The sequence below is a fragment of the Chanodichthys erythropterus genome, chromosome 7 (genome assembly GCF_024489055.1).
Source record: "Chanodichthys erythropterus isolate Z2021 chromosome 7, ASM2448905v1, whole genome shotgun sequence".
NCBI lineage: Eukaryota > Metazoa > Chordata > Actinopteri > Cypriniformes > Xenocyprididae > Chanodichthys > Chanodichthys erythropterus.
Genome location: NC_090227.1, coordinates 26,551,354 through 26,576,108, shown reverse-complemented (window position 1 = coordinate 26,576,108; position 24,755 = coordinate 26,551,354). Strand labels below are relative to the sequence as shown.

The 24,755-nt window shown below is 38.1% G+C and overlaps 1 protein-coding gene across 10 annotated transcripts in view; it reads left to right on the top strand.

The window, feature by feature from the left end:
- shank3a (SH3 and multiple ankyrin repeat domains 3a) overlaps positions 1–24,755 on the top strand; it is a 377,964-nt gene that overhangs the window by 309,916 nt on the left and 43,293 nt on the right. The window lies entirely within an intron of this gene.

The window sequence follows — 24,755 nt, the reverse complement described above, 5'->3', positions numbered from 1 at the left end:
TACATTGTCCAGCTTTACATATAACTAGAATATCTAAATGCCCACAGCTGTTGTCTCACATAAATGATTTTCAACACTGCAATATGTCTGTAGGTGAAAACTCATAATGTGTTCAGATCCACACACATACACCTCTCTCCCTGTGCTTTACTCTCTGCTGTCTGTTCGCTCTCTCTCTCTCTCATAAATGCTGGTTTTGGAGGTGTTTGTCATTTTTAGGGCTGTGTATTGAGATCAGGCAGGCAGGTCGGTGTCTGTACTAAACATCACATTTAAATGCATTGTGAGAGTGTGAGAAAGAGAGATGAAAAATTCCCACACACCTTTTCCGTCGACAAGTGTGGCACGTGTCCAATAATTCAAACACGCACACAGAGACACAGGTTAAAGGGGAGCTCAGAGTGATGTATTGCCTGCATCCTTTGAGGGCTTTCTAGAAATGAAAGATCTAATGATGCCAGGAAACCACAGGCAAGCCCCTATAGATGCACCAGGGTGTTTCCCCATCAGCTGGAATATGTTTTATAGAAGAATCCTTTAGTTTTCACCATGAGTTGGTTTCTATTCTGATATGCTGAAGGAAGGTGTGCTTAGGTTTGCCATTTAAAAACCACAGATATATAACCACGGACCTGTTGTTTTGATGAATGTTAGCTTGCCAGCCTAATATGGAAAAGAAAAGAGTAAATGCAAATGTGGGATTTCAATCACATCTCGAGATGTCAGCCAGTATGCTTTATGTATGCTGAGTTTAGAAACTTGTATGTTAAGGGTTGATGTATAGGATATGATGATCGCATTCAATTGAGAGGCTTTGAGTGTCCATTTTATGTTTGCTGGTGACACAATATATTATGACTATTGTTTGTTTGTTTGTTTTGTAATGAATTTATTCAGCAAGGATGCATTAAAATGATGAAAAGTGGAAGTAAATACATTTATAGTGTTATAAAAGATTTCTATTTTTATTTGAAAAATGTATCACTTTCCTTGAAAATATTAAGCAACACAACTGTTTTAATATTGATGATTATAAGAAATGTTTCTTGAGTATCAAATTTGCATATTCTAATGATTTCTGAAGGATCATGTGACACTGAAGACTGGAGCAATGATGCTGAAAATTCAGCTCTGCCACCACAGAGATACATTACATTTTAAAATAAATTATAAAAGAAAACAGTTATTTTAAATTGTAATAATATTTCACAATATTACAATTTTACCGTATGTTTTTATTTAAAGGATAAAAACATAAATATTTACCAACCCCAAATGGTAGTGAACATGCAAAAGGCTTTGATAACTAGTTGAATTTCTTCATGTGCGTGTAAGAGTCTTTAACGCTAATAGTTTCTCTCCTCTCATTTCCTTTAGTTTCATTAGAAAAGAACATCGACTCTCCTGAGAACAAAGAATGTTACAACCAGGAAGATCCCATGAGACCACACTTAGTTTGTAATTGGTCTCATTCTTCCCATTAGAGTAAAATTAACAGTTTCTCTCCTTTTTGCTTCAGATCACATGTATAGCCACACACACACATGCACATTTGCTAACATAATGCTATCATTGCATTTTCCAATTTATAACATCTTTCTAATGGAGGAATCACTGTTTGTTTTTGCCTTCTTCATCCGCTTTTATGGGCGTCTGTGTGCATATAACTTTGAAGTATATGCAGACATAGTGAATTTCAGAGTGCACAGGGCAAATAAAAATAATAATATATTGTATATGAAATTTAAGCAGTAAAACAATTAAGAAAAAAATGCAATAGCAGAAATGTAAACGGTAACTTATAAAATATGAAACCATTGGGCTAACAAATATTGTAATTTAGCCTCAGTAAAAATGTAAACTGCACGGCTCTGTGATCAGTAGTAAATGCTGCTTCTTCTGAAAGCCAGAGGGCGCTCTCGTGTAGAAACTCCAAATACGCCCTGCAGAAGTATCACTGTAGCTGAATAAACAGAAGATTGAAACCCTTTGATTGATTAAACATGACTAATAAACACACTACTACAACAACATCACTGCATTCACATGGGGCGTCGGCGCTTCTCATTTATTTTGAATGGGTGACGTCACGTGTTGCTGAACTGAATTTTGAGTTTCGTCATCTTGCTTCACTCATGGTGCTCGCAGCAGAAGTTGAAAATTTCTTAACTTTTCAAGCACCAATGCAGGTATCAGCCAGTCAGATCGCCTTATGCAAATACCCTAGAGCAGTCGCTAGCCAGTTGCATTCATGCACACTGGAAAGTAATGTGATTGGCTGTCGTCACTGTGACCAAGCTTCAGACGTCAAGCATTGACGCCGACGCCCTGTGTGAATGCAATGTATATGGTTTATCTGAGTTCTTCAAGTCTTCCTGGATATATTAAATTTTGTCTTTTGTTGGACAAGAGGTTCATAAATGCTTCTCATGTTTGGAAAGATGTTTGACACATGTTGCTTTTTCAAATGCACGTTATAAGCGACTCAAACTAGCAGTGCTTTCAGATGCAGCAGCATTTACTTCTGATCACAGAGCTGTGCTTCATTGACAAGCTGTGCATAAAAAAATAATCGCAGACTTTACGATTTCATAATCTCACTCGGCCAAAACAGTTTAAGCGCGATTTCACGTTAATTGCGATTTATCATGAAAATACCCTTATCTTGAGAACGTTCTCATATAGTTGACTTGAGTGAATGCCAACGTGTTTTATTTTGTTCACTTTTTAGCCGACACTGAGTGTCAAATCGCATACTTCCAGTGTGTCCTGTGCCAGATTAGCAATTTCCATTGAGATGAAATTACCATGCTAACAGCTAGCTTTCTGCAGGTATTACAATGCTCTTTGAGTAGAAGCAGAGCATGACACTAACAACACCATGGTCATGGACAATGCGTTCGATTCCCAGGGAAAGAAAGAACTGATAAAATGTAAATGTGTACCTTGGATGCAGTGTAATTCGCTTTGATAAAAGCTGCTGCCAGATACAAAAAATGTACAGTAAATGTAGGAGCCTTTGTACTGGTTTCAGCACCAGCTGTGGCGGACAGCTCCCTGATTTCAGTGGACAGCTCCTGCATGTCAAAACACCCAGAAACTGTAGACTAGTCCAGAACTGCAGCACTTTGCTGTTTGACAGATGCACTGTGAAATGTGTGTGTCTACACCTCCACACTCTAATCTCTAGTATCTCCGCTCTAAAGCTGGTAACACTAGGCGGTCTGTAATAGGATTGCATAATGCTGCATATGAGAGGGAGAGAGAGTGTGTGTTGCTGTGTCATTGTCCAGACACTCGTCACAAGCTATCGGTCAATTAAACAATGTGTGAAAACAGACCTGTCATCTGTCCATCTCTATCAAGACCCGGAAGAGTGAAAATGAGCGTGTGTGTGTGTGTCTTTTTTGTTAGCGTTTATCCAGCAATAACAGATGAAAGCTCTTTGACAGTAGAGGCAATATGTTTCGCCTCACTGAAGCGACGAAGACAACCCTGTGTACAATTAACTTACCCAAACAAATCCCTTTATGTGCTCTGACTGTGTGTGTGTGTGTGTGTGTGTGTGTGCTTAGTTGTGCATGTCCACAAATGTGTGTGAATTTGAGCTTGGAATTGTTTTGTCTCTGTGTGTGTGTGTGTGTGTGTGTGTGTGTGTGTGTGTGTGTGTGTGTGTGTGTGTGTGTGTGTGTGTGTGTGTGATATATTTTAGGACAAAAATTTGTATTATGATATAGGTATTACAAGGAGATGGTGACTTATGAGGACATTACTCCATGTCCCCATTTTTCAATAGGCTTATAAATCATACAGAATGATTTTTTTTTTTGAGAAAGTAAAAATGTGCAGAGTTTCCTGTGGTGGGTAAATTTAGGAGTAGGGTTGGTGTAGGGCGATACAAAATACGGTTTGTACAGTATAAAAACTATTATGCCTATGGAATGTCCCCATAATTCACAAAAATTGTGTGTGTGTGTGTGTGTGTGTGTGTGTGTGTGTGTGTGTGTGTGTGTGTGTGTGTGTGTGTGTGTGTGTGTGTGTGTGTGTGTGTGTGTGTGTGTGTGTGTGTGTGTGTGTGTGTGTGATTTAACATCGATTACTGAAGCGATTTCAGTCATGCATGTCAGATTCTGAAGCCTGAACTAATGTTCATTCAGATTTCTCTCTGAGCTCACTGCTGTGTCGTGACTCAAGTGACATCAGTCTCATTCTCTTGAGCTCTCTCCCCCTCTTTCTTCTTTCCATCTTTTCATCTCTCGTTCTCTGTAGTTGACCTCTGTACTTAGATTGGTTGTGCTGTAGGTTAGAAGGCAATAGAATTAGCTAGAAGTGTAGGCAGTTATTTAACAATATATTTATTTAACATTTCTATTTATTTGTCCTTAATCTAATGCTATTTCATGCATTCTGACTTATTTACACTGTTAAAGAGTTGCATTCTCATGCTAAACATGGCCAAAGTTTCAAAACACGAGTTGGACATATGACGGAGTATTTTTATATTTTTTTTAAATATTTTTTTTTGAGTATGGCCCTGTATCATGTCATAAAGGGCGGAATTCCTTGTATGGGCACTTCTCCCTGATGAGCATGCGCACACATCACCCAGAGCGAGAACAAAAGCACGGCCATCAACATGCTTCTTTTGGGTTACGGAAGCTGAGATATTTAACCAAAGAAGTGTGTTTTTGATTGTGATCGAGAGAAAGATTACCTTTTTCAGCTTCCCAAAGAACCCAGCGTTAAGGGAACACTGGATGAAGTTTGTTTTTCCGGGGCAGCGATGAAGTTGTGCACGTATGTTTGTTTGTTCATGAAATTTCGGTGACAGATGTTTTGTAAACAAGTCCCAGTTCAGCGCTGGATTTGCAGATCGCGGGCAGGGAGTAAAACCGTGCAGTAGTGATCGCGAAGTGGAGCCACGATATCAAGGTCCCACCCACATTCCCGCAGTTTACTGCAGAACAGCTCATTATGGTGATGTGAAATAAACAGTTCTGCAAATGCATAAATCTCCAATCTCCTTCTGAAGATCCAGAAAAAAATCAGTATGGTGTTTCAGTGACTACTTTGCTCAGAGAAGCTGTCAGTCTCATCTGCCAATAGTGCTGTCAAAACACGCATTATTATAGCATCAAATAACTAACTAAAACCAAACTTATTTAAAGAACGAACAATTGAACTAACATCAGTGTGATAAAAACTGCCTAAAATTTCCATTTTTGGAAAAAAATATTTGACTTGATTGGTTACCGGTAGTTTGTCTCAAGTCCCATTACATTACATGGAGAGGGCGGGTTTATGACCTATATTGCATGTATTAAACTCTGCAAGTCACCTAGGAATATATTTTTATTAAAAGACTTCTAAATACTGCTCTACACCAGGAGTTATTCCTGTCCTACAGTTCTGATATGGTCCGTAATGCCCGCACCCTACTTGGTATGCTGTTCAGCTAGTGTAGATTGCATTTATACACACTCACCAACACACTGGAATTTCCATCAGTGGTGCTGCAGTGTGCAGCGGGATCTGGGGGGCATGTCTGGAATCAGTAAATACCTACAGACCCACACAGACCAGCATATACCTGCAAACTTTCTCTCTCTCCATCTTCGTCTCTTTCTCTCTCTCTCTCTCTCTCTCTCTCTCTCTCTCCGCCCCTGCCTCAGTCGATGACTCATCCTTCTGAATCACCCAAATAGTTCCATTGCTATTTTTAGTCTCATTTATGGGTTTGGGTGCAGAAACTCCCTCATTTTTTTTTCTTCTTTCTCTTGTTTGATGTTGTTTTAGACTCACAAGATCCCTTTGTCTGTCTCTCTCTCTTATGTAAATGACAGTCTCTTTTTTTGTTCAAATATTTGTCATGGTAACTTTTGCATCATTCCCAGAATTATTAGTGGTGTTTTCTAAGGTAAGCATCACTATTACTATTGATAATAGTTTAAGGTATTTGAAATCCGTAATTTAACTATAAGTAGCATTTTACATTCTGCCATGTTTGGGCTACAAACTTAAATTATACCTCAAATGATGACACTTAAGGTGTGCTATACTTATCTAAGTGATCAGACCTACAATTTAGGCAAATAGGCAAAACTCCCATAGACCCACAAAGACTAGCATAAAGAACAAAAGAAATTACGAGCATGCAATGTCGAAGTTGCGTTGTCAATTAGTAAGTCATAAAAAAATGCCAAAATGTGCCAATAAATTGAGTAACTGGTATCTTGTGTATCAGCTAAGAAGGATTTGCATATAGGTATTATGCTCATTCTATTCATCAGGATCAGTGTCCATATGTTTTATTAATAGTTCATGTGAGTATTGTGTATTTACCATGGTAACTGTTTCCATAATCTTCCATAACCCAAAATACAGCTTTATTTTCAGTGTGTTATTTTCTCTGTCTTTGATTACTGTGATGGCTCATACCAACATACTAACTTTATTGTAATAACAAAAATGATTTTGGGACTGCTATTTAACCTTATTCATCAGTGTTAGTGCTATTCTTACAATTTACACTGATCAGGCATAACATTATTGTAACAGTTCAGCCCATGCACAGTTCATCCCTCAAGCAGAGGGAGCCGTCACCTGAGTTTTAGCGGTTCTTCCTGTTTGTATTTTTACTTCCTGTTTGTAGCCTTATAAGCCATGTGCTTCTCTGAATACCTTGCGACGTATTGCATGTTAACTCTGCCTTACCTAGCCTTTAATCTTATCTCTGTCTATTCCATGTGTCTTTACCATTTAGCCTGTTTTTGGATTTACCCTTTTGTCTACTGTTTTGGATTTGCCGTGTTGCCTGCTTGCCTTGCTGTGTTTTTGAACCTTGCCTGGACTTTGACTACGTCTTTTGCCTGCCGTCTTGTATTGTTCATTCTAAGTTTGTTTTTGTCAATAAACAACCTCTGCATTATGGATTCAACTCTGTCTCCAGCTATGGGTTGCTTACAATTATGACCACTTACAGGTGAAGTGAATAATACTGATCATCTCTTCATCATGGCACCTGTTAGTGGGCAGGATATATTAGGCATTTTTTCCTCATCATAGTTGATGTGTTAGAAGCAGGAAAAATGGGTGAGCGTAAGGATTTGAGCGAGTTTGACAAGGGCCAAATTGTGATGCATCAGAGCATCTCCAAAACTGCAGCTCTTGTGGGGTGTTCCTGGTCTGCAGTGGTCAGTATCTATCAAAAGTGGTCCAAGGAAGGAACAGTGGTGAACCGGCCACAGGGTCACTGGCAGCCAAGGTTCATTGATGCACGTGGGGAGCGAAGGCTGGCCCATGTGGTCTGATCCAACAGATGAGCTACTGTAGCTCAAATTGCTCAAGAATTTATTTGCTGGTTCTGATAGAAAGGTGTCAGAATACACAGTGCATCGCAGTCTGTTGTGGATGGCGCTGCATAGCCACAGACCAGTCAGGGTGCCCATGCTGACCCCTGTCCACTGCCGAAAGTGCTATCAGTGGACATGTGAGCATCAGAACTGGACCACAGAGCAATGGAAGAAGGTGGCCTGGTCTGATGAATCACGTTTTCTTTTACATCACGTGGATGGCCGGGTGCGTGTGCGTCGCTTACCTGGGGAACACATGGCACCAGGATGCACTATGGGAAGAAGGCAAGCCAGCGGAGGCAGTGTGATGCTTTGGGAAATGTTCTGCTGGGAAACCTTGGGTCCTGCCATCCATGTGGATGTTACTTTGACACGTACCACCTACCTAAGAATTGTTGCAGACCATGTACACCCTTTCATGGAAATTATATTCCTTTTAGCAGGATAATGCACCCTGCCAAAAAGCAAAACGGTTCAGGAATGGTTTGAGGAGCACAACAACGAGTTTGAGGTGTTGACTTGGCCTCCAAATTCCCCAGATCTCAATCCAATCGAGCATCTGTGGGATGTGCTGAACAAACAAGTCTGATTCATGGAGGCCCCATTTCGCAACTTACAGGACTTACAGAATCTGCTGCTAACATCTTGGTGCCAGATACCAAAGCACACCTTCAGGGGTCTAGTGGAGTCCATGCCTCGATGGGTCAGGGTTGTTTTGGCAGCAAAAGGGGGACCAACACAATATTAGGAAGGTGGTCATAATGTTATGCCTGATTGGTGCATGTGCTTGTTAAGTACAGTGGGATGGTACTTGTGTGTGTCAACCATTTTCGAGCCAATTTTCAGCCAAACTGGTTGAGAATCACTGTCATAGTCTAAAGACTAAATATCATAGAGATTTGGGGGTGGACTATTTTGACTTGGGCCAGTAAGTAGTCCACCCAGACGACCATTGCTACTACCTAGCCACCACCCAGAACACACTAGTTTAGTGTTACCATTTTAGGATTGTTTGTGATTTGGTCTTAGTGACTTAGGAGTCCTCTTGACTACTCCTCACTTTTCACAGATTTAGGAGCTAGTTTTAGTGCTAAACTGCTTTGTGAAATACTCTTAAAGCAAAAATTTAGGAGATACACCCAATTTTTTTGGGTTTGAGTTTCTCCTAAATCGGCAAGTTAGGTTAATTTATCTAGTTGAGGTCTTCCCTGCATGTCCCCAATTGGCTAGTCTTCAGTACTGTATGTGACTATGTTGAGGGTTATAGGTTTCTGGTGTATGCTGTGTCAGAGGTATCGATTAGCATGTATGTTGCTTATCTCAGCTTCTTACACATTAGCTCTGTTCCAAACTCAGTTGCGGTACATTGCTGTCTACTTCAGCCGTCTTCTTATGGAGTATCTTAACCGAAATAGAACCTCATAAGCATCTGATTTGGAACACTCTGCACATCAATCTCAATTGATTCCAATTGAGTGTGGCATTAGTATGTTGCTTGGCTAACAGCTAAGTAAGTACAGCTAAGAAGTACATATTTAACCGTTTTTAAATATGGTTTTGAAATATTATAAATAATATGTAAGTGTATTTATAATCACCAGTCACAGTTATTTTTAGAGTAATTGTTTGGCATAGAAAAGAAGATTTAAAGTGTATTCTTTTCTCTTTCAGTGAGGCTAAAAACAGTCCAGGGGGTTAAATTGTCTCTGGTATCAATGTCACTCAGTGAAAATATGTCAGACCCAGTCGGGGCTGTCAAACGGATTGTCAGTCACATGGTGAGAAGTGTTTGACTCTGTGACTAAAGAGTACAGACAGTGACAGAGGAAGAGAGGGGAAAAGAGGCAATTTCTCTCTTCCACAACCAAGTGAGCTACCTACGGAGGCAGCATGCTAAGACATTAGTAATATGTGCACTTCCGATGTCAAGGCTGTTCTGAAAAGTAGGAAAACTAACAATACCAGATATCTCACTTTAGAAAAAGGCAAATGTATTCTTTGCAGAAAAGGCAATCCCAGAATGCATTATGAACAACTAACAGTCCACTAAGGAAATCATTAGCTGGGGACAGCCCTAATAAATACACATACATTTATGTCAAAAATAAAAAGTATCAAAAAAGTGTAATAAAAAATAATTTTATACAGTGTGTGTGTTTGCACGCAATATACATACCACTTAAAAGTGTTCTTTATTTTATTTTTAAGGCTTTGTATGCTCACCAAAGCTATAATTAATTTGATCAAATATTTTATAGGTGTCATGATTGCCAGCTGGAGTGCCCTTGATAGCCACCAGAGGGCACTCTACCCCAGACTATTGCCACTCAATCAAAGACTACATTTCCCATAACTCACTGCCCGGTCTCATCATCCATGATTGTCTTCAGCTATGTCTTATTAGCTCATTACCCCTGCCTAAATGTGATGTAGGCTGCGTCTGAAAACCTAGGTAGCTGTCTTGCTGCCTCGCTATCTTATAAGAGAATGACTTGTACGGCAGCATTTGTGCATGAAGGTACCTCACGAAATTGATTTCGGACAGACTTCTGAGGCAGTGTAACAGTTTAATGATCTACAGCAATATAGCGAGGGCTTTGGTGAGAACTAAACAAATATTTAATTACTACAGTAGTAATTTCTCTATAGAAATGATATCAAAATTGAAATATGTTCAAAATCGTACATTTATACACAAACTGAGCAGCAAACGCAACCTTCGGACGCCATCTTTATTTTTCTAGCTCAACTATCACAGAATGGAAAGCACAGGATTGTGGGATATCAAAGGCAGCTAAGGATACATCTATGCTTCCTTCAAAAATCGATCTGAGGAAGTTATCTCTTGAGAGAGGTAGTGAAGCTAACATTGGATTCGGACGTGCCTTGATGCCTTCTTACCTTGAAATGTGTCCTCGGAAGGCAGCATTTTTCAGATTTCGGACGCAGCCGTGGTCTGGGAAAAAATGTTGGATGTCGCGCTGGAACGTTTTCAGTAAATTCAAAAAACAGTTAAAATGTCTTTTTCAAACGTTACCGTTTAAGAACACACCCAGCGGAGGGAAAAAAAAAAACGGCCATAGCTTTCCCTCTCTTAACACTACAAAGACAGTTTGCCTATCAAAATAAACCACATAACATGTAGAATGAAGATGTATTAATGCAAATTTCCCGCCAGTCCTATATAAACCAAGGCACACAAAGATTTTTTTTTTTTCAAATGCAATGTTTTTGTGAGCACGAGAACAACGGAGCTATAATGAACACACATTATGTTCTAATTATGTATTTATTAGATGTTGAATTCAAATCAAATACGGGCAGTTTGGCAGTATTTGATTTGAATTCAAGCTCCACATCTGACCATTTAAGGGTGCCTCCATGTATTTGAGGCGCCCTTAAATGGTCAGATATGGAGCTTGGGTGTCATCTAGTGAAAAAGTTTGGTACTGCGCCCAAACAAAATCTTACTGAAAGCTAATTTTTGAAATATTTCAACCTAAAATTTGTAATGTTGACATTTTTGGCTTATATTTTCTTGCAGTTTAAGAGTAAAACATGCTTTGTAATATATTATTATAAAATATAAACAATTATATTTTTATTTTTTCATAAACTTAAACTTCTACAGCTTTTTTTTTTTTATTTCACTTTCATAATTTAACTTCTACAATAATCTGAAAAGTGTCTTCTTTAAAACAAGACAACCTTAGGTCTTTATTCCAAAGCATTCTTGAATTACAACCATTTATGTTTGGATAGTGCGTTTTCATGTCTGTGCGGGGGGAAAAAAAGGGTCTGACAGTTATTTAAACCTGTTTTTCTCAATTCCGTTCCTGAAAATCAGAGCGATCAGCCGACTTCAGATAATCATAACTTTTGTTACAGATTTAGAAAGGGCTTTCATATGGTATTGAAACCTGTGATGGGTAAAATTTCACCATGTCATAGGTTTTCGCAGATCATATCACATATAAGCCTGGTTCATTCTGTCATTCATTGCAAAGTCTTGTAAGTGTCATACTGCATTTCTGAGCGTTCCTTTGGTTTCCCGTTCTTTGGTTTTGACACTGTTCCTGTACCCTGTTATGGTTTGGATTGTTTACCCTGTCTTTATGACCTTTTGCCTGTTTTTGACTACGATTGTGGATTACACTTTTGATAAACTACTGCATTTGGATCCTCAACAGCAATCTCCCAGCAGTTCATGACAACAGGATAAATATATATAATATAATTACAAATGTTATTAATTCGAGGGAAATGAGAAAGAGTGAGAGATAACAGTAAGAATGTATTCCAATAAATTAACCTTTGTGTTATTCCTTTCTTTTCTGCAGGTTAAATGTGATTTCACTGTACGTACAGTGGCTGTTTTGCATAATACCTAGAGATAGTTACCATGGAAAACATAGAGTAGTGTGAATATGTATGTATATGTTTAACCTTGCTTCATCCTGTAGGAAACGTTTTATAACATAGCCAACTATTTATACAAAATGCATGACTGTTCAAAGTTAACTGTGTTTTTTTAATACATTGGTTTCTAGGGTGTTTTGAGTGATTGCTAAGGCATTGCAAGATAGTTTGTACGGTGTTTAGCATGGTTGCAAAGTCAAAAGAGCTCTAGATATGGCTTAAGTCCAAGTGTTTTCTGGGATTGACATTCTTAAGGTGAACAATATTGTGAGCCCAGTTGCTTCCAAAAGTAATAGCACACTGGTTCCCATTAAGCCAAATGATTTGAGATCTCATTCACATCTGTAGCAAAAAGGATGCAGGATGACCTGTGCATTGTAGTTGAATAAGTTTAGGGGTTTTGTACAAATCCCTATGAGCAATCGTAATGGTGATATTCACCACTAATGAGTTTGTGTCTGTATGCCTGTGCTGTTAAATCACAATCTGAAGTGAATTGAATGAGTTATATCACATGATGAGATGTGTTGAAGGTTAGACAGGTTTGGCTCAGTGTGACTGTTGATCAGGCGAAGGTGAGAGCGTGGAATCAAATGAAGCCCTGTAATCTGCTCTAATGCATTTTCGGGAGGGTAGAATTCATTCCCAGGGCTCATGGTGCCGCTGTTGGTGATTGTGTATTATTGTGTTGCCATGCGTCCAGAGTTACCATGACAATACATTTGATAAGATAACAGTCTGGGTTTTTGGCAGGGTTACACTTCTATATATGCGCACACATACACTCAAAACCATGCATACTGTATATACTGTGTTGAGGACAGACTTTTAAAGACAACATGAAACAGCATTGCAGTGGATTTCATTTCCATAATTCCATAATTTATTATTATTAGTGTTATTATTAACACTAATAATAATAATGTTCAGTTTATATAATAATAATAAGTTCAGTTTAGTAGTAGTATTATCAACAATAGTAATAATATACCTAAAGTAAAGCTTAAATTCAATCTGTTCATCATATAAAGCAATTGAGTCTCTTCAGAAAATTTGGACTAAATCATTCAATTTGTATGGATTAGTTTTACAATTTCTTCATGAACTTTTTGAAGCGTCAAAGTGTGTAGCTGTCTATGGAAGGACAGAAATTGTTTAGATTTCATCAAAAAGATCTTTATTTGTTTTCCGAAGATGAACAAAAGTCTTATAGAGACAGAACGCATTTAGGCCACGCCCACACCGGGGGGAAAACAATCCAGCTGTCTCCACTGACTTTGTATTGCGTGAGGCTGCCTCCTTGTCATTTCTGACTTATAACAAAAAACAGAACAATGCCTTAAAGCTGCTGTGTGACAAAGTGTACAGCAAACAAGCTAAAAAACCCAGAACTAAGTTTTTATAAGCTACCCAACCGTAAAAGCCAGCCTTTAAGAAGACAAAAGTGGTTACAGGCAATAAGACGTGAAGCATCAGCAGGAAGAATGGGTACATTTTGGAATCCTGACACTCAGTATGCCTCAGTAAGCCTACGTGTGCAGTAAACATTTAGTCACTGTTAAGTCAAATATCCAAATGTCAGTTTTATATATTATATTTCCTGTCGCTGTATACGTTCCCCTCCAGTGGGCGTAGTTCTCATAGTAATATGACATGTCGCTCTTTGTCTCAATCGCCTGTATCCACTATTTAGTCCTTAAACGCTTATTTTTTGGGTTGACAGCTTATAAAAACTTCTGGGTTTTTGGTTCTGGGTTTTTTAGCTTGTTTTCTGTACACCTTGTCACATAGCAGCTTGTAGATAATGTTCTGTTTTTTGTTATAAGTCAGAAATGACAAGGAGGCAGCCTCACGCATTACAGTCAATGGAGATGGCTGGATAAATATGGGCGTGGTTTTGACACGTGTCGCTCTGTCTCTTTTGGGTTGGAACAACATGAAGGCAAGAATTTTCATTTTTGGGTGAACAATCCCTTTAATATAACTTACAGGGCTGCCCCCTAGTCACAGGAAAAAAAATCCACAGGAAGTGGCGAAGTCGCGTTTTTTGTGACGGACAGATCATTAAAGGTGGGGTAAGCCATTTTTCAAAACACTGTTGGACATTGTTGATATTTGAAATCAAAGCAAACAAACATACCCCTCTCTTAATTTCTCCGCCTCCAACACACGCAATGAGTGTTGAATGAATGTCTGTTTATTACAGCTGACGTGCAACAAAATTCTCCACGAAAAATAAAGCGCAGATGATGAATGAACGACATGGAAGCACAAAAAACGAAACTACAGTACACTAGAGTAAATACAAACAAGTTCGTTGTTAGTCTCCAACAGCACAACAGCTCCAGACAATCAATGACACTCAAACCCAGTGTTACTCATGTGTGAAGCGGAATCAAAGCAGCCTCCACGTCTGTTTTCAGGCCTTCCCACTTATCTCTGTCCAACGCTGGAAAGCTTTTCTAATATTAATGCGGGTCCTAAAGCGCTTGCCCAGTCATAAACCTTCATTCCACTGATATTCTTTTGAGCTCTTTTGTATTGTGTCTCATCCCTCTTTCTGCAGTTTTTCTTCAAATCTCCCTCTTGCTCATTCTGTCTCTTCGACCGTCATACGGCCCCTAACGCGTTTGTTGTTGGTGTCAGCCCGACTAACTTCCAAACAGCGTTTTGAAATATGACTTACCCCACCTTTAACAGCTGGACATCCAAACGCTCGCATATCATTCATCGACCTCAAATATGGCTCATCATCTCAAACATGTAGGAGCATGTAAACTTGCCTCACAGACATGAAAAATATATACAGTACACCAATTCAAATGGAAAACAAAAAAATACATAAGGTTATATAATCCGTATGAAACTTGCAAACAGGCGCGTCCATAATTGAATGCTAAAAACACACAAAACACTAGTTTATCAGTTAATTACTAATTGATTGATTGATTGAATGATTGATTTTTGTATCTGCTCATATGACCTTGAAAAGTCTTTTCAAATACAGAATGTTGCAAAACAGCATTATTTCACTGAGAAAGACTCCAAATTCTAGGGCTATCCCTATGAATGTACTGTAAGTTTCTTCACATTGGACAGCTTTTGCTGAAATGCTACTTACTGCTCATGAACACTGTTGTATGTTTTAGGAAAAGAAAAGATTACTTCCCTCTGAGTCTCCCAGATTCATCTCTCTCAGGTCTCACCATTCATAATCCTCATCTTATGACTTACAAAAAATGGGCTGCTTGCCATGAGAGAGACAGTCAAACGCTGCGAACCCTTTCTCTCATCTCGGCGCTAAGAAGTGGGTCGGCTCCGTGCAGGGCAGCCAGAGGCCATGGAGAGACAGAGAGATGTCTGGGAAAAGAAAAAAAAGCATGAGAGATTAAAAAAAAGAGTTGAGGATTGAGGGAGAGAGTGTAAGCGTGAGGTAATGTCGAAATCGCATCAACGGATATTCTACTTCTGAACACTGATCAAGCGTGGAAAGAGACCTGCCGCCCCATTGATCTGACCTATTTACTGCACCATATGAGTGTGTGTGTGCAGCAGACAAAGAAAGTGTGTGTTAGTAGAGATATGTATAGTTTTATCCAGCACTACTGAGAAATCTCTTAATTAGGGCCCGAGCACCGATGGTGTGAGGACCCTATTGGAATTGCTCAGCCAATTCTTCTTCTTCTCCAAAATGAATCGCATTTTTGAGGGCCTAAATGTTCTCAAAAACTCATGAAACTTTGCACATGCGTCAGAAGTGGTGAAAATTTACGTCTGATATGGGTTTCAGAATTAAGTGTGGCAAAATGGCTCGATAGCGCCACCTACAAAATTTCAATTAAGCGCCCTTCGTGCTACGTTTCACGTACAGTTATGAAATTCGGTAGACAGATGTAACAGCCCAATACCTACAAAAAAGCCCCGGGTGCAAAGTTTGTAAACCCAACAGGAAGTCAGATATTTTGAATTTTCTCTACAAAATTTTGGCAGTTTTTGCCATTTCCACATGTTGTACGTTAACAAACTCCTCCTAGAGCTTTTATCAGATCAACATCATATTTGGTCAGTCTAATCTAAAGGCCTTTTGAGATGTTAAATTGCGAAGATCTAGAGTTTTCGATGAAGGGTGTGTCTGTAGGCCTGGCAAAGTTTGATGTTTCGCCATGCAAAAGGAAGTTGTTGTAACTCGGGCATACAATGTCTGATCTGCCCCAAACTTCACATGTTTTATTAGAGTCCTGACCTGAGGACATCTATATGACAATATTCAGTTACAGTCATAGCGCCATCTGGGGGCAACAGGAAATGACATGTTTTACAGTGTGATTAACTCCTCATAGAGATTAAACCAGATCAACATCATATATGGCCAGTCTAATCTTAAGGCCTTTGAGATGTTAAATTGTAAAGATCTTGACTTTTCGTGTCCGTGGTGACCGTCAAAGTCTGATGTTTCACCATGTAAGGTGAATCACTTTTTTGAGGGCCGAAACATACTCAAAAACTCATGAAACTTTGCAGATGTGTCAGAAGTGGTGAAAATTTATGTCTGATATGGGTTTCAGAATTAAGTGTGGCAAAATGGCTCGATAGCGCCACCTAAAAAAATTCAAAAAAGTGCCCCTGACACTACGTTTCACATACAGGTATGAAATTAGGTACACACATCTAACAGCCCTATACCTACAAAAAAGTCTCTTGGAGTGAAATCTGAAAACCAACAGGAAGTCAGATATTTTGAATTTTCTTTGCAAAATTTGTGCAGTTTTTGCCATTTCCAGACGTTGTACTTTAACGAACTCCTCCTAGAGCTTTAATCAGATCAACATCATATTTAGTCAGTCTAATCTAAAGGCCTTTGAGACGTTAAATTGCGAAGATCTAGAGTTTTCGATGAAGGGCGTGTCCGTGGCGGCCTGGCAAAGTTCGATGTTTCGCCATGAAACAGGAAGTTGTTGTAACTTGAGCATACAATGTCTGATCTGCCCCAAACTTCACATGTTTTATCAGAGTCCTGACCTGAAGACATCTTCATGACAATATTCAGTTACAGTCATAGCGCCACCTGGGGGCAACAGGAAATGACATGTTTTACACTGTGATTAACTCCTCATAGAGATTAAATCAGATCAATGTTATTTTTGGTCAGTCTAATCTAAAGGCCTTTGTAACGTTAAATTGCGAAGATCTAGAGTTTTCACCAAAGGGCGTGTCTGTGGCGGCCTGACAAAGTCTGATGTTTCGGCATGAAAAAGGAAGTTGTTGTAACTCAGACAAACAATGTCGGATCTGCCCCAAACTTCACATGCTTTATTAGAGTCCTAACCTGAAGACATCTTCATAACAATATTCAGTTACAATCATAGCGCCACCTGTAGTCAACAGGAAATGACATGTTTTACACTGTGATTAACTCCTCATAGAGATTTAACCAGATCAACATCAAATGTTATCATCTTAAAAACCTTAGCAATGATAAATATAAAAAAGATCTTGAGTTTTCACTGAAGGGCGTGTCTGTGGCGGCCTGACAAAGTCTGATGTTTCGCCATGAACGACAAAGCTGTTGTAGCTGAGGCATACTATGTCTGATCTGCTCCAAACTTCACATGTGTGATAAGTGTCCTGGCCTAAAGACATCTATATGACAATATTCAGTTATCCATAGCGCCACCTGCTGGCAACAGGAAATGGCATTTCATTATGCCACGAAGTATGAAACATGCTAGAAACACGTTAAATCATGCAACACTTGGCTGAGTGCTAATTTATGCGATTAACGCCACTAAAGAAACAGGAAGTTGTTGTAACTCAGGCATACAATGTCCGATCTGCTTCAAACTTCACATGTTCGATAAAAGTCCTGGCCTGAAGACATCAACATGGCAATATTCAGTTACGGTCAAAGCGCCATCTGTTGACAGCAGGAAGTGTGGCATTTCGAAATGACTTTGGCATAATTCTCCTGTATTCACTCGCTTACATGCATGTCGCCCACTGTTCACTGTTTTCCTAAGGCCAACAGGTGGCGGTGAGCCCGGGTGCGAGGGCCCTTTCATCGCTGCTTGCAGCTTTAATTTAATATATTTGAATTTCTTGGTCTACATGAAGGATGGGCAACTTCAGTCCTGGAGGGCCACTGTCCTGCAGAGTTTGACTCCAACCCTGATAAAAATTCACTTGCCTGTAGCTTTCTAGTCACTCTGAAGACCTTGATTAGCATGTTCAGGTATGTTTGATTGGGTTAGGAGATAAACTCTGCAGGACAGTGGCCCTTCAGGACTGAAGCTGCCCATCCCTGGTCTGTTCTGTTCTGCTGTTTTGAATGGCTTTCTAAACCTTGTGAGTTTCTCTGATGTGTGTGTGTGTTTGGATGGAGGACCCCTTTGGCAAAAAAAGGAAGCTCTGAAAGCAAACTTAGAGTTTATCAGTAAGCTGTGGAGATGGGAACAGGGCAGACACATGCAGAATAAATCACACATGTCTGTTCAGAGTGGCAGTGAAAGATAAAGAGAGAGAAGATGTATCTATCAGTAGTGTGTCGAACTTGGATGCTGTTGTCTGGCCTCTCTTTAGAGCACTTTCAGCACCAGATATTCATAGCAGAAGAACATTCGAGGTACTACTACATCACAAATATGACAACAGCATAACTTTTAAGAGACCAGTTATTAGCCAAGGTATTTGGCCATTTTGAAATTATCAGCATCGGCTAACAATCATGTTCACTTGGTCAATTAACAGTTGTACACTTAAAGGTGCCCTAGAATCAAAAATTGAATTTATATTGGCATAGTTAAATAACAAGAGTTCAGTACATGGAAAAGACATACATTGGAAAGTCAAAGTGATCCGGAAAACACGCGGATCTCAACATAACACCGACTGTTACGTAACAGTCGGGATCATTAATATGTATGACCCCAATATTTGCATATATGCCAGCCCATGCTCAAGGCATTAGACAAGGAAAGGCAGTATTAACGGCTGGATCTGTGCACAGACAAGGTAAGTCAGCAAGAACAACAGCGAAAAATGGCAGATGGAGCAATAATAACTGAATGATCCATGATAACATGATATTTTTAGTGATATTTGTAAATTGTCTTTCTAAATGTTTCATTAGCATGTTGCTAATGTACTGTTAAATGTGGTTAAAGTTACCATCGTTTCTTACTGTATTTACGGAGACAAGAGCCGTCGCTATTTTCATTTTTAAACATGTGCAGTCTGTATAATTCATAAACACAACTTCATTCTTTATAAATCTCTCCAACAGTGTAGAATTAGCCGTTAGCCAAAGAGCATAGCCTCAAACTCATACAGAATCAAGCATAAACATCAAAATAAATACTTTACTAACATAATTCGAAGCATGCATACAGCATGCATGACGAACATCTTGTAAAGATCCATTTGAGGTTTATATTAGCTGTGTGAACTTTGTAAATGCACTGTAATATAGTCAAGAGCTCGTGTGGCAGGGAGCATGCCATTTAAAGGGGCGGCGCTGCCAAAATCAGTGTATAGTTAATGATGCCCCAGAATAGGCAGTTAAAAAAATTAATAAAAAAAAATCTATGGGGTATTTTGAGCTGAAATTTCACAGACACATTCAGGAGACACCTTAGACTTATATTACATCTTGTGAAAAAGCATTCTTGGGCACCTTTAAAAGGTTAGTTCACCAAAAAATAAATTTCTGTCATTAATTACTCACCTCATGTCGTTCCAAACCCGTAAGACATTCGGTCATCTTCGGACCACAAATTCAGAACACAAAAAAGATTTTGTTTTATCTCCATTGAAAGCAATGTAATTACCATCATTCAAGTAGTTAAAATAGTCAGTGTGACTACAGTGGTTCAACCTTAATGTTATGAAGCAACAAGGACCCTTTTTGTGCGCAAAAGCAAATCAAAAATAACTACTTCATTCAACAATTTCTTCTCTTCTTCTTTTTGTTCACAAAAAATATTCTTGTCACTTCATAACATTAAGGTTGAACCACTGCACTCTAAAAAATGCTGGGTTAAAAAAACCCAAGTTGGGTTGAAAATGGACAAACCCAGCAATTGGGTTGTTTTATCCCAGCAGTTGGGTTAAATGTTTACTCAACTTTTGTTTAAAAATTACAGTATTGCTTACTTAAAATGAACCCAAAATATCTTGAAAATTAACATTTATTAATATGTTTAATAAATGAACATTTTAATTTCATTTTAGATTCATTTTAATTCAGCTATATAGTCATTTTCAAACAATAGTTGGGTTAAATAAAACTACCCAGCAGGTTGGGCAAACATTTAACCCTAACGCTGGGTTAAAACAACCCAATCGCTGGGTTTGTCCATTTTCAACCCAACTTGGGTTGTTTTTAACCCAGCATTTTTTAGAGTGTGTAGTCACATGGACAGTTTTAACAACATCTATAATACCTTTCTGTACCTTGAATGACTGTAATGCTTTCTATGAGGGATAAAAAATAACCTCTTGGATTTCATCAAAAAAATATCTTAATTTGTGTTCCGAAGATGAACGAAGGTCTTACGAGTTTGAAACGACATGAGGGTGAGTACTTAATGACAAATTTCATTTTTGGGTGAACTAACCCTTTAAAAGGATATAAAAATTAAAATGTATCATCATGTACTCACACTCAAGTTGTTCTAAACCTGTATGAATTTCTTTCTTCTGAAGATATTTTGAAATCAAAATCATCTTGATTTTTTCCTGTTTTAATGTCAGTGTCATTTCCTGTTTTGATAGGGGGGGGGGGGGGGGACTCTTTAAGATGGCATGGTGCCTCTTTCACATAGCTGATGTAAAACAGAGGAATTCTCACAGCTCCTCATATGTTGATCTCTTCTGCCATTTGTTTTGTGTAGAAAAAAATCTGCATTTTAGACTTTTTGGCTTTAAGTGTGCTTTCATTTCAGCATCTGTTTGAGTTCTGGCCATCCACATCCCATCTGTGGCATATGGACGGTTCCCATAATCCCTTGCTGGCGCTGAGGCCCTGCCATGCATGGCACTGTTCGTTTAAAGTAGGAGCATATTGTAAAGAAGCGTGGTGATTGGTTGAGGGGTTTTGACCAGCTTCAATCATTTAATCATGTCATCAAATTGCCACGATGAAGCTGTGAGACTCTGAAGGCCTTTGTAAACTATCACTTCACTTATAGGAAGCCATTTTTTACTTCCACAATCTGATGAAATGTCATTGTCTGCTGATTGATTATTTCTCCCAAGGGGGCTTGATTGTCCTGTATGGATGAGTATAATTTTGCCTCATGCAAGAGTGTTTTTCGGGTTACACTTAATTTTTCTGGCATCCTTTTTATCTTACTATGAGTTCAGTGAGGCAGTGCTGGTATATGTGTGTGTGGGTTTGCGTTTATTTGGCCACTATATTGGAATAAATGGTCTAGTTGTTCGTTTAGCCATCTGGAATAGATGTGACTCAGCTGTGCTTCACGATCTTTGAATCCTATTTCCGGATCCTGCCTGTATGGCCATTCGCATGACATGAATGACTGTATAAACATATTCCATTCTTGAACAGATAATATACAGTATTGATTCATATACAGTGTGTTCATGTTATTTGTCATTTGACAGATGATTGTAGCATATAGCCCTCAGATCTCTCTCTCTCTTTCTTTTACTCTCTCTCTCTTCCTCCATCCTGTGAGAATGATAAATGATTGCATTATTCTTACTCTGGACACAGATGGCGAGCATCCTTGTAATCAACTACATACACAAATGCACTCACACACACATGCATGTCCATATGTTGAAGTTTTTTTTCATAGTCCTTGAGTACAAGTTTGTAAATTTATCAAGTAACTTATTTATACAGTACAATTGCAAATATTGACTGATTGTGATATTGGTTTTATACAATAGTTTAATAAACAAGAAGTTAATATTAAGTGACTTACATTTTAGACACAATATTGCTTGTAAATAGTTCCAAACAAAGCCACAGCAGAACTGTTTTTAATCTCTGAGTAACACACAGCAATGCATTGTTACTGAATGAATCAGATGATTTGAATGAATTGGTTGAATGAATTATTCAATGACTCAATCAATAAGAAAGTCGAAGCCTGTGTCTCAGTGTGCATACTATCCATCTTAAATAGTATGTGACATTAGTAATATTCAGTACTATTTAGGGTGAATAGGGTGGATAGTATGCACACTAGGATGCAGGGAAAGGCTTCGTTCCTGGAATGATCAGCCATTTGAATGAACCGGTTGAATTTATGACTCAATGATTTGCTCATTAACAGTGACTTGTGCCACCTACTGGTGGTTTTAGTTGCACATTTAAAGTATTTTCTCAATTTTAAAATCATTTAACATATCAATGTTTTTTAAAAACATTAAAATTATCTTTATTTTATTTATGCATTTCTAACTGCAGGTTAAATGGATTTATGTCACCTCTGAGCTACATTAAACAGTCTGTGTAAATACAGCTAAATGCCACTTCAGATGCAGCTTCTGAGTTTCCTCTACATTGCAAAGACAGATTTAGTTGATACTGATTTCATTTGATTTCATTCAACAGCCCTATAGTGTCTTATTATTCTAACTGAATTTATTGATTACATGTAATAATTTGCAATGATAAATGATGCATAGACTACATTTAATTATGTAAGAAAAAATGTCCTCATAAAGGTAAAAATGCAGATAAAAGGTAAAAATAAATATATACTTATTTGAAAATTTTCTGTCTCTGCTGCAAACTAACCACCACACAGAATATGAAGAATAACAAAAAAATTAGGACTCAGCTGTCCATGACAGTCCTAAACCTCCCAATGTACCAGTACAACAACACACTCAGCAAAATACTGTCTAATCATCGTTATCGACGAAATCCCTGAAAATATCAAGATATCATTTTTTGTCAATCACACCCCTTCTCTGCAGGACAGCAACACTCCACTCTATTGACCATTCCTGATCTATAGTATTTCTATAAGTTATAAATATATTTTTTTTATAATTCATTACAATTTGTATTCATTGTTTATTTATTGTACAATCTATCATTTTTAATTTAAAATTAATGTATTTGTAATTTATTAATATTTTATATTATATTGATATATATTTATTGATATAGCAAAGTATAAAGTATGTTATATAACCTCTTAGATTAACCATAAGCTTTGCAATGGAACAGAGTGTTTAATGTGTTTACATTTTCAAGAAATGGTTAGTGGTAGCAATATTAGGATGCACTGGGTGGTTGTTAGGGTGGTCTAGGTGATTTCATACTGGTCCAAGTCACACTAGCCCATTTTAAAAGGATTAGTTCACTTCAGAATTAAAATTTCCTGATAATTTACTCACCCCCATGTCATCCAAGATGTTTATGTCTTTCTTTCTTCAGTCAAAAAGAAATTGTGGTTTTTGAGGAAAACATTCCAGGATTTTTCTCCATGTAGTGACTTCAAGAGTTACCAATGGGTTGAAGGTCCAAGTTGCATCCAAGTTGCATCTACATGATCCCAGATGAGGAATAAGTGTCTTATCTAGCGAAACAATCTGTCATTAAAAAAAATAAATAAATAAAAATACACTTTATATACAAATGCTCATCTTGCACTAGCTCTGCGATGCGCCACGGATTACATAATCACTTTGGAAAGGTGACGCGTGACTTAGGTGGAAGTATCGCAATAGGGCCAAAAACTCTCATCTCATTTTGTCCTCAAATTTCAAAATCGTACAACATCATTGTTTTACCTTTTTTTTTTTTTTTTGTAAAGGCCGTTTGACTTAGTCTTTGCACATTCGCTTTGAAGTAGTACCCTTTGCTCTGTACTTCCGTCTACATCATGCATGACCTTTCCAACGTGATTACGTAATGCATGGCGCATCGCAGAGCTAATGCAAGACAAGCATTTATGGTTAAAAAGTATATAATTTTCATTTTTTTAAGAAAATGACTGATCATTTCGCTAGATAAGACCCTTATTCCTTAGCTGGGATCATGAAGAGCCATTTGAAGTGGCATTAAAACTGCAATTTGGACCTTCAAAGCCATTGGTAGCAATTGTATTCACTATATGGAGAAAAATCCTGGAACGTTTTCCTCAAAAACCTTAATTTCTTTTCATGGGGTGAGTAAATTATCAGGAAATTTTAATTCTGAAGTGAACTAATTCTTTGAGACTATGATACAAACTGTGCTGCAAAAGCTCAGTGCCAAATTTAAATGCTTTTATATCGTGTTTGTTCAAATTTCTATATGCATTAGTAATAGTGATGCTTATATATCACCCTCTTTCTCTCTCCTTCTCTTGCGCTCTCTTTCTCTCTCCTGTGAATTTGATCTGTGCGTCCTTTCTTGCCTTCAAGTCATTAAAATGCTAATGCATGCTTTAACTTCTCAATTTTGTGGTGACAGAGTAGGACACAGAGTCAGTAGAAGTAACTCTTGCTTTTCCTTTCTTCCTTTCTCACTCTTTCTCTCTCTCTCTCTCTCTCTCTCTCTCTCTCTCTCTCTCTCTCTCTTTTCTGTTGCTCTAATAATTTCTCTTGTAAGTTTAATCAGTCGTCAATAATATGTAGTTATAATTCACATTCCCATTCACAACAGGCAGATTTTTAGATTTAGCTATGGAATTATACAAATTATTCTGAAGTCTGTATTATTTAAAGCATATATATATATATATATATATATATATATATATATATATATGCTGGGAGAAAATGTTGAGTTACAGTATGTTTTCATAGTACACTGAAATCAATTTCAAAACAAGGAAAATTTGGTTTATCATAATATGACTCCTTATAAACACTCATGTTGGCACAGTCTGCAAGACACATTGCAGACTGTCAAATGGAGAAGAAGAGACATGTACAGAGGGAATACTACAGTGTGACACAGGAAGAAGTGGAGACAGGGGACGGAAGAAAAGACAGAGGAAATATGCATTAGTAATCAGA